Below are 10041 nucleotides of genomic sequence, written 5' to 3'. Positions count from 1 at the left end.
AAAAAAAAAAGAGATTGATTGTCAGGAAAGCATGTTCTAGAGCAGTGATTTTTCAACAGTGTGCCATGACACACTGGTGTGCTATGAAAGGATCTTAGGTATGCTGTGAAAAATTTTAAAGATTGTTAATTATTTTTGAAGTTCAAAGCACAATAAGTATATTCCCTTTTTACTTTTTTTTTTTTTGATTGACATAATTTAAGTGTGCCATGGAAGTTTAACTATAGGTTCAAGGTGAAATAAAAATAGGTTGAAAAACACTGTTCTAGAGAAATAGCTATGAGTGTGGCTGCACAACCTTTTGCTAATACCAATCAAAAAATCAGGATATTATGCCACACAAAAAGCTGTTTGAAGAGATTAAGTGTGACTTGCAGGTCCCCTCAACACAGCATCTAAGCAGTTTAAAAATATTCCTCAGTCATCTCAGCAAAAGCCAAAAATAGAGGATTATGGAGGGGAAGAAAATCAGATAAACCTCTGAGGGAGTGAATCCCAGTGATAAATAGGAGGTTCACAAAGTTCTTAAAAATTATGAATTCTTGCTCTATTACTCTAGCTGAAATGAAATGCAGTAGCATGATGATAGCTCACTGTACCCTCAAACTCTTTGGCTCAATCCATCCTCTTGCCTTCACCTCACAAGTACAGTTATAGGTGTGAGCCACCACATGCCGCCTCCTGGCCGGCGGGCGTCGGCGGGTTGGGGAGTCGGCGTATGAAAGGGGAAGACAAATAAGACAAAGACAGACACACTGGGAAAGGGACTGAGCCGAAGCTGTTTATTGTAATAGGTAGGGGTTTATATAGGTTTAGTTAGTGGGGGAACGAGGGCTACTTCTAGATTTGGTTATGTATGTAGTCCTGGTTTGTGATAGGCTAGTATTGTGAGGATGAAGTAGGAAGAAGGTGGAGAGTGATATGAGTAAATTTCTTTGGAATGTGTGCACGTGTTAAATCGTCTCTGGTCTTTTGTATCGTTTCTCTTAATCAGCAAGGTCGTTAGGCGCCTCCTTCTAACATGCACTTTCTCTTGAATGTGCTGTAATATAGTTGTTCACCCTTACATCCACACCTGGCTAGAAAATTTATACTAGTAGGAACACTGTCACTTTGTCTCTAAAGGAACAGTGTAATTCTTTAATGAAATTAAAGAATCTGGAACCTCTGTCATTCTATCCATATGAGACTGATGGAAATCTGAACTTCCAGGTACCTTGCATGAAGAAGGATGTCTCAGGACAGGGGAGACTGAGACTGCATAGTTGTAAGCCCAGTGGGCAGTGCCCTGACTCTAGGAGGTATTCCCAGCTCTTGACACCTAAAGTGAGTTTGCCAGACTGGATTTCAAAATATTCTGGGACTCATGGCTCTTTCCCCTCTGTTCTTCCATTTTCTCCTTTTTTGAAAAAAATGCATGTATAACTAGTCTAGGTCTGTCCTGCCTTTTCGTTTTGGGAGCAGGTATTTCTATTTCTAGATTTCTATTTCATGGGTCCACAGGTAAAGAGGAATTGTGCCCCAGGATGGATTATACCAGAGCCTCACCCATACCTAATTTAGACAGTTTAGATGAGATTTAGGACCTTTGAGCTAGTGAGATTTTGATAGATTCAAAGAACTTTTGGGAGCTTCGGATGGTATGAACATATTTGCATTTAGAACAGATGTGAGTCTTTAGGGCCCAAAGGACAAACCCTGGTAGGCAGGATAATTCCCCATATACTCTCTTTCCCCACAACATGTCCAACCTCCCCGATATAAAAGAAAATAGAAATCTGTCAGGTGTATCCAGATGAAGTAGAATGATTTTGAAGTATTTCTTCTTTTTCTATGGTATATAAGATTTGGCATGATCTGTTTTTTAAGATTATCTTTTATTTTTATTTATAGATATTGTCTATTTTTTGAGACTTCAGGGAAAAAAACAAGATGTTAACTGATGACTCCATACTGAACCTCAGTATCAAATCATTCTATAATTGACATACTCTTTTTTTTTTTTAATAGACATACTCTTATTTGACAAAAGACAAAAAAAAAAAAGAAAAGAATTTGGGAGGTAGGAGAATTGCTTGAGCCCAGGAGTTGGAGGTTGCTGTGAGCTGTGATGCCATGGCACTCTACCCAGGGTAACAGCTTGAGGCTCTGTCTCAAAAAATATAAAAAACTCTGCTATCTGCGGGCAGTGCCTGTGGCTCAAAGTAGTAGGTCACTGGCCTCATATACCAGAGGTGGTGGGTTCAAACCTGACCCCAGTCCAAAAGAAAAAGAAATACATTTTTCCTCATAGTGTAGATCTATGAGCTAAGTGATCATTGATCTGTGAGAAGTACTTAGAGGTGAAAATTCACTTCTGTATCAGATAATCCATTTGAAATCAAAGTCTAGAAGAAACATTCCTATGGTGCCCAAATTCTGTAAAAGATTGTTACCTTAAGTGAGTTATGCAGAATTTAACTCTTTTTGCAGTTTTTTTTGGCTGGGACTGGGTTTGAACCCGCCACCTCCAGCATATGGGGCTGGTGCCCTACTCCTTTGAGCCACAGGCACTGCCCAGAATTTCTTTTTCAAACAAATGCAACATACAAATTTGTGTTTCTATATGTTGTTATTATTTGAAAAATCGAGAAAGGCACAGCATTGTTCTAAGTACTAACTATTTGGAATCTTTGAAGGTCATAATACCTTTTAAAAATCAGCAATCAGGCAGTGCCTGTGGCTCAGTGAGTAGTGCGCCAGCCCCATATACCAAGGGCGGCGTTCGAACTGAGCCCTGGCCAAACTGCAACAAAAAAGTAGACGGGCATTGTGGCGGGTGCCCGTAGTCCCAGCTAATTGGGAGGCTGAGGCAAGAGAATTGCCTAAGCCCAAAAGCTGGAGGTTGCTGTGAGCTGTGACACCACAGCACCCTACCAAGGGTGATAAAGTGAAGATTGTCTCTTAAAAAAAAAAAAATCAGCAATCCTTCATTTTTGATGGATCTTATAAGTCATGGCTAAATAATCTTTTGGTTCATTGCTAATCAGTTAAACAACTCTCACTATGGGGGATACCAAATGTATTACTGATGTTTATAAAACCTAAATTACAATCAGCTTTAAAGGAAATAAATAACTGCACTTATGGATTCCTGTATGTAGCCCTATGTATGTTACTTACGCATGGTTTTAAATAGATACTTGATAGAGGAGCTCCTAAATCAGGAGTACTGTAAATTTAACTTGGTTACTATAATCAGGTCTGTTATTTTTACTCTATTTTTTCTTCCTCCCTTTATAACCACTGCCACAGATAACAACATCTGGCCTTAATCATTTTAGTCATTGTATTAAAGCCTGTAAAATAGTATTGAATGTAAATATAAAGATTAAGAAGATCACTGCCAAAAAGAAAAAAGAAAATAGAAATCTCAGGACCCCATCCCCACTCCAACTCCTTAGGCAAAAGGGAAGGTAAAGTCTGGAAGCTGAGTCCTATAACACCCTCTTTCTAATAAATAGCTGAAGCACTGACATTGTCCTTCAGTTAGATCCCCATGGGGAAGATAAAAGGCCTGCAGCATCTATTAGGTATGAAGGGCTGCCCCCACCCAGTTTATAAGGAAATTTCTCGCTGGTCTCCCACATTCTGCCCCTGCATTGGCTTCTCTATATATGTCATGTGTAATGCTGATGGCTTTATTAAATTTAGCAATTTGGGTGCTAAATTTTTATGATAAATATTCATCCTAATTTTTTCTTGTAAATTTCCATAGCCACATTTTATTTTTAACTTTTATTCATATTCTAACAGTTTCTTTGTATAAATATTGTACTAATTCTTTTCTAAAAATTTGCTTTTGCATTAGGTGAGTTCTGTGGAAACAGGTTCTTTGCAGAAGATCATTACATTTTTCTTATTATAAAAATATGAAATATCTGACTCAGCGCCTGTAGCACAGTGGTTATGGCATCAGCCACATACACCAAGGCTGGCAAATTTGAACCCAGATTGGGTCAGCTAAACAATGACAACTGTAACAAAAAATAGCCAGGCATTGTGATGGGTGCCTGTAATCCAAGCTACTTGAGAAGCTGAGGTAAGAGAATCACTTAAGCCCAAGAGTTTGAGGTTGCTGTGAGCTATGACACCATGGCACTCTACTGAGGGCAGCATAATGAGATTCTGTCTCAAAAATAATAATAATAATAATAGGAATATCTGACACATGACAAATGTGCTGTCCAATATGGTAGCCAATAAATTTAAATAAGTTTTTAAAAATCAATTCCTCATTTGCATCAGCCACTTTTCATGAGAAAACAAAACCAGTTCATTCATTAACTTTTTTTTTTTTAGACAGAGCCTCAAGCTGTCGCCCTGGGTAGGGTACTGTGGTGTCACAGCTCACAGCAACCCTCAACTTCTGGGCTCAAGCAAATCTCCCGCCTCCACCTCCCAAGTAGCTGGGATTACAGGCGCCTGCCACAACGCCTGGCTATTTTTTGGTTGCAGCCATCATTGTTATTTGGCGGGCCCAGGCTGGATTCAAACCCCCCAGCTCAGGTGTATATGGCTGGCACCTTAGCTGTTTGAGCCACAGGTGCTGAGCCCATTCATTAACTTTTTTAAAGAAATAGAATGGAAGCTGGGCATGGTGGCTTATGCCTGTAATCCTAGCACTCTGGGATGCCAGGCGGGTGGATTGCCTGAGCTCATGGTTTCAAGACCAGCCTGACCAAGAGTGAGACCCTGTCTGTAAAAGTATCTGGCATTGTGGTGGGTGCCTGTAGTCCAGCTATTTGGGAGGCTAAGGCAAGAGAATAGCTTAAGCGCAAGGGTTTGAGGTTGCTGTGAGCGGTGATGCTACAGCACTCTATTGGGGGTGACAAAGTGAGACTCTACCTCAATGAAAAAAAAATTAAAGAAATATAATGACATCCATATGTTCATAATTTCTGTGTTCTCAACTCATTATATCCCCTTTCTTACTCCTAGACATAATCACTATCCATAATTTAGTAAAAATAATTGTTATTCCTTCAAGTTTTATCACATTTGAAAATCACCAAACTATATATATGTGTATATATATATGTATGTGTGTATATATAAATACATATGTGTATATATATACACATATATGTATACACATATGTACACATATACACATATATGTACACACATATGTACACATATGTACATATATACATATACATATACACATATATGTACATATATATATGTATATGTAATTCTTTTTTTTTTGGAGACAAAGTCTTATGCTGTTGTCCTAGGTAGAGTGCTATGGCATCATAGGTCACAGCAACCTCAAGCTCTTGGCCTCACGAAATCCCCCTGCCTCAGCTTCCCGAATACTTGGGACTACAGGTGCCTGCTTGCCAAGCTAGTTACCAAACAATATATTGAATTATTTTATATGGCTGCCACCTTACAAATAAATGCTGGGACAACAGGTACCCATCTCAGTTTTATCAATCAAGTTACCTCTGTGATATTATTCCATATTAGAAGAATTCACCAATGGTTTTCTATAAGAAATAAACCTAGAAAATACAGATTAATCGATAGACTAGACAGGTAAATTTCAATTGTGGTGAATTTGGTTTTGTTTTAACCACAACTTTCAGGCGTTTGTCTCTGAAAAAATAATCTCAGAGATTATTTTGAAATGAAAACCTAGGATTGGGAAATTTTCCTCTGATGTGAAATGGTCTAAAACAGACTTTAAAGAATGTTTCACCGAGAAACACCAAAAACAAGTGGTATACATTGATAATTTCTGCAATGACAGAAGGTGGTTCAAATGTGTCAGGAGGGAGAGGATGTCATCTCTGTGATGGGATCACACGAGGTTTTGTGGGTCACCTGAGGTATGCAATACTGGTGTGAACTTGAAGCTTGCTTTTCACTGTAGGAGAGAAGGAGCTTTATTCTGTCACAAGTGAGTAACTATTTCAGGGTTAGTTCTGAGGAGGATATTTTATGGGGATATTGTGGATGATTCTCTAGAATCAAGTGGAAGCCCACTCGTAGCCAAAGCCCTGGTTTTTCCATCCAAAAAGAGGAATTCTTGCAGGTTGGGACAATGTCATTCTCTGGTGTCCATTTTTTCTTCCATAGGTGAGAGGAAAATGTAAGTTCCAGTCTTGGTACCTGTAGCTCAGTGGCCAGGATGACAGCCACATACACCGGAGCTGGCAGGTTCAAATCCAGTCCCAGCCTGCCAAACAACAATGGCAACTACAACCAGAAAATAACTGGGTGTTGTGGTGGGCACAACACCCAGTAGCTGTTATCCCAGCTACCTGGGAGGCTGAGGCAAGAGAATCACTTAAGCCCAAGAGTTTGAGGTTGCTGTGAGCTGTGAGGCTACGGCACTCTATCCAGGGCAACAGCTTGAGACTCTGTCTCAAAAAAAAAAAAAAAAAAAAAAAAGTAAGTTCCACACCACACAGAGAAACATTATGCTGGCTGGGAACGTTCAATAAAATTGTTGCAATATAGTTGCACTTTCTTGCTTTAGGTGGCTTGTTTAAGCCTACCCTGACTGCTTTAGAGCCACTTTGGCTGCTCCATGGTGCCCTTCAAAATGACTGCAATCCTAAAATCTCCACCTAGTGGAGAATTATAGTATCATTAGTATAGCATGGGTTGTGTGAAGGCACACAATGATTGCACTGTGCGTGCTCGATTTGATTCAAGGTGAGCTGAGCATACAGTCACAAATGAGAGCTCTGAGTCACCCACTGGGAAGGGTCTGGAAGGAACACCACTGCTGGGCAGATGTGGATTTTGCCAGCAAGAGGCCCTGTGGAAGAAGTTTATGTGCTGTCCAGGATAGGGTGACCAGACGTCCCACTTTTGGAGGGACAGTCCCACTTTTGAACAATTTGTCCTGCATCCCGCAGCATTTTTAAAAAGTCCCAATTTTTGGAAAGAATGCACGAATGGGCAGGAGAACAGGAAGGGAATATAGCTGCCATGTGGCTATTTTGCCAGAATATGAGTTTTATATTATTTTTGTTAATTTTTATAATGTTAAACTGTAATAATAACAAATAATTATTGAGAAGTGATTATCAAGAACTCCTTATCAAAGTTTGCATTGTTATCAGGCCCTGCCTCCCCCGCCCTCCCCCTACCCCGCATGTTGTCCTGCTTTACAAATGTTAAAATCTGGTCACCCTAGTCTAGGAGCAAGTGCCCCACAAGTGACCTCTAATAAACTCACCTGACTTCCTGGCTGCAATTGTCAGGGTCATTCTTTGGTCTGTCCACTTCATCTTTGGGGAGTGATTTTTTCTCTACCATTTCTGAATTTCCCCAACACAACAGGAGAAAGATTCTTATTTATTTCATTTTCTGTTGTCAGTTCAACTCCTAAAAGGCTTTGTTTCCTCCTCTTCAATAGTTCCCAAGAAGTTCTTGTACATGGGTGCAAGTTTTGCTGCACAGGTGGCTATTTGTTCCTGACATGTCATTGTGCACTGAGGTGTTACAGCGCTGCACCTTTGATCCTACAGCAGCCCAAGTCCTCTAGGCAGCCATTGCCACCCTGGCTGGTTTGCAGATAGCAACATGTGGACCTGGATAGAAGGGCAGGAGCTCAGATCAGTGAACAAGAGTCCGTGAGTGTGTGATGCGTGTGCACACATGTGTGAATGTATGATGGGAAGCTCAAGACCTGCCTCTGTGCCTGAGAAGCCTCCTTAGCAGAGACAGCAAAAGTGGCTGAGGGATAGGGGGCGTCAGCAGAAGGAGCAGCTGTAGACGCTCCCTTTGGACTCCCTATGCCCAGTTTAATCTGGTCACCTGGTCCTTTTCCCTGACCCTGACACCCCTAGTCTACTTACCCTCCTGGGACTCCATCCTGTGAAGGCCAGTCCTCTGGACCTCCCCCATTCTTCTCCCTGCCTGGAATGACTCAGCCGTGGGTGTCTTACCCACTTCAGCTCCAGCATCATCTCCTTTAATCTCTTCTGCTGTCTATTCTGCAGAAGCAGGACAGGTCACACACTCTCCAGAGAAATACTTGAGGCTGGTAGACGACCAGCCTGTGATCATAGCTCTCGCTGGAAGAGAAGAGATCCCACCAATCCACATCTACAGGAGGCTTCTGACAGGGGGGTTGAGGGGCTGCAGATTCTAAGAAGCTTGGGGCAGGGAGAGCATGAATCCATCTGAGAAGCCGAGTGCTACTGAGGCTCACATGAGCCCTCCACCAGATTCAAGCCCTGCCCCTTCTGAAGCTTCCCCAGCCATCTAGAGGCTGTTTCTATGGAGACAGTAACAAGCTTAAGAGTTGCCTGGCTACAGCAGCCACAGATGATGTGCTCAAGAGTTACATCACGATGCCAGTTGATTGAGAAACAAGCCCGACTTAGGGCAGGGAGACCTGGAGCTTTGGGGGAGAAGGAAGGTCCGCAAACAATGACCAAGCAACAGCAACTGGGGAACCAGGAATCAAGTCTAAGGAAGGTGAAATGCAGAGGAAGCCCAGCTATTCTGATGACTGCATGCTGCAGAGCTGGGTAGAGCATGAGGAGCAAGGAGGCTTACTGAAAGCAGGCCCTCCTGTAGCAGTTTCCTGGAAAGAGACAGGTGATCTTTGTAGGTCACCCACTGCAAGAGACTGGAGGTAACACCACTGGTGGGATTTTGCCAGCAAGAGGCTCCTGTAGAAGAAGTTTATGTGCTGTCCAGGAGCAAGTGCCCTGTGAGTGACCTCTAATAAACTCACCTGACTCTTCCTGGCCACAATTATCAGGGTCATTCTTTGGTCTGTCCACTCCATCTTTGGGCTGTTTCTGGATTTCCTCAACACAACAGGACAAAAATTCTTATTTATTTCATTCTCTGTTATCAGTTCAACTCCTAATAGGCTTTTTTTCCTAGACCAACAGGAGTGCCAATCCTATAAGGAACTGGGCCCTGGGAACCAAAGCACTGCAGGAAGGCATCAGGAACCTGTTTAATTGTTCCGTATTTTTTTATGCTAAAACATAGTATTTACTTTTAAATCAAATTATATGCTCATATAATTTAGAGGGCTACATCATTTTCAAATTCTTTATTAACAAAGCAGCACCTTTATGCTCCTAATCCATTTCTTTCTCCCACCAGAAATCATCTCCACAATTCTCCATATCTGCTGTGTACATTTCAGCTCCTTTGGTTGTCTTGCTACCCCTGCTTGATCCATGAGGTCTCTGCATTTTCTCTTCTTTGCAAGGCGATGGCTTCATTCAGGTTATTCTTAATTTGATGCCACATTTTGATCACAATTTTCATTCATTTGACACATTGTTTGTAATGGTTTTAAGTAAGCCTTTTTCCCTTTCTTTTATTTTTTTGTGTATTTCTTTATCTAGATCATGTGCTGCTTCTTTTTTGCTAAGTGAGTTCTCTTGAAACAGCGTCTTTTCTGATGTTACTGCATTTTTCTTATTAAAACAATGAAATATCTGACACATTATAGTAAAGCTATGCAATGTTAACCACTAGTTTTTCTTTTGTGGCTATTTACATTGTACTTAAATTATCTATTTCCTAATTTGCACCTGCCACATTTCAAGGTAACATATTAGTTATAACTAATCTGCATAGATTAATAGTAAAATAAAACAAACATATATATGTTAACTTAAGCTTAAGGAATACTTTCTGTACCTTTGATGATTTTGTGTGACTTCCCCTCATTATATCCATTTCTTTCTTAGACATAATCACCATTCTTTTTTTTTTTTTTTTTTGAGACAGAGCCTCAAGCTATCCCCCTGGGTAGAGTACCGTGGCATTACAGCTCACAGCAACCTCCAACTCCTGGGCTCAAGCAAGTCTCCTGCCTCCGCCTCCCAAGTAGCTGGGACCACAGGCGCCCGCCACAACGCCTGGCTATTTTTTTTTGGTTTCAGACGTCATTGTTGTTTGGCGGGTCCGGGCTGGGGATTCGAACCCGCCACCTTAGGTGTACGTCGCTGGCGCCTTAGCCGGTTGAGCCACAGGCGCCGAGCCCATAATCACCATTCTTAATTT

Source organism: Otolemur garnettii, unplaced genomic scaffold, assembly GCF_000181295.1.
Source record: "Otolemur garnettii isolate 467f Iridium unplaced genomic scaffold, OtoGar3 scaffold00091, whole genome shotgun sequence".
Lineage (NCBI taxonomy): Eukaryota > Metazoa > Chordata > Mammalia > Primates > Galagidae > Otolemur > Otolemur garnettii.
The sequence above is the reverse complement of the archived record's forward strand: the minus strand, read 5'-3'. Positions refer to the sequence as shown.